At 41.3% G+C, this 1,500-nt stretch overlaps 1 protein-coding gene across 1 annotated transcript in view; it reads left to right on the forward strand.

Moving 5' to 3' along the window:
- The window catches only part of LOC141110464 (upstream stimulatory factor 2-like), a gene marked incomplete in the record, with an annotated part of 42,777 nt that extends 41,647 nt beyond the window's left edge, over positions 1-1,130 (forward strand). The window contains 1 exon segment of the mRNA XM_073601818.1: positions 1-1,130.
- Positions 1,131-1,500: the final 370 nt, after the last annotated feature.

A 1,500-nucleotide genomic window follows, 5' to 3' on the forward strand; every position in this document is an offset into this window, starting at 1 on the left:
AATCAAATTCTGTGAGCTCCCCTGGTGGCCAGCACTCTCCTCTTCCCACCGACAGTCCCAGTTGTGGGTGGGCTCTCGGCATCCTCACAATGCAGGACTGCTGGTCCTGCATTGTACATGATGCTAGAGCTGTGATTGCCAGACCACCTGCTAGGAGAAACTGCTTCAGGGAAGCAGTCACATTAGGAGGAAAAATTCTGGGGGGGGTGAAAGTATATGTAAATGATCAACTCTGTAAAACAATCCATTCAGTTTAAAATGGAAATGAAAGGTAAAAACATTTGTGTATAGATATAAAAAAACATGAATACCTTTTTCCCCTTTTTAGAAATGACCACATTCTCTCTGTTTTCAGTTGCATAAGCATGGTGGAGGAGAAACAGCAGCACACTGAGCTTCCCAATAAATGGCTGTGCAGGAGGGCTGAGTTAGCACCAGCCTGATCATTGGAGGAGAGCAGGCTGAGTTCCCAGAAAATCTGACTAAGGTGTGTTCTGCTTAGTGTGGTCAGTTTTTAATAAGAAAGCAAAGAGACTTGCAGGAGCACCAGGGATTTCACACAAAGGAAGCAATACAAAGAGAACAGAAGACTTTCTCATACAAGTACATGGTACAGCAACCACATATCAGGTATATAAAATGTTGGGTGTACATATTCTTGAAGGCTAAGAGAAGTAAAACTGATTTTTAATGGTACCCTAAGCAAACAAATAAGCATTCAACCCTTGCAGGGCTTGAGAAGTCCCATTGCAAGAGTTTCTTTTTTCATTTCCCTCAGAGATCCGCCTTCAGTGATTGGTACAGATTCCAGGTCTGCTTGCTGCATAGCTCTTGTAAATGTATAAATCTGGCATGTTGTAATGAGTTTTTTTTATTTTAATTTAGTTTTTATTGTATTATAATTTTCATGCACAGAGCTGGAAAAGTGAATTTTGGATCCCTTTACGAAGTTGCTAGCATACAAATTATGTCAATCTCTTATATAAAAAAAAGACTGTTTTGTTATTATTTCCTTTTTTTTTTTTTTAATGGCCGATTTCCTAATTGACAACACTGTATCATTCCTAAGAAAATCACTTTGCTCATTAAAGTGTATGTCAGGGCAAAATAAACACCCCTCATGATCAGTACATCTCTGTACAACATGCACGCTTTTCTCAGGTTTTATCCCTTTTTAAAGATACTGCAAGCACTGAAAAAAAAAAAAAAAAATGTTGATTTGTCAACTTGTGTAGGCTGACAACCCAGTACTGTTGCTGCTCTGCCCTGCCTGCTGGACTACAGAACCCCCCCCCCCCCCCCCATATTCCCTGCCCCACTCATTCCGCTCATTCTCTGTCTCTTTCCACCTTCATTCACCAATCTCTCAGCGAATCCCTGCTGCTCCCAAAAGCTTGTCCACATGCTGTGTGTAGGAGAGGGTCTCTTGGGAGAGGGTCTCTTGTGCTCTACTGCAGGGCTTGACAAATTTTGCTTTGAATCTAGGAGCCAGCTAAAAAT

The sequence above is a fragment of the Aquarana catesbeiana genome, linkage group LG10, assembly GCF_042186555.1.
Source record: "Aquarana catesbeiana isolate 2022-GZ linkage group LG10, ASM4218655v1, whole genome shotgun sequence".
Taxonomy (NCBI): Eukaryota; Metazoa; Chordata; class Amphibia; order Anura; family Ranidae; genus Aquarana; species Aquarana catesbeiana.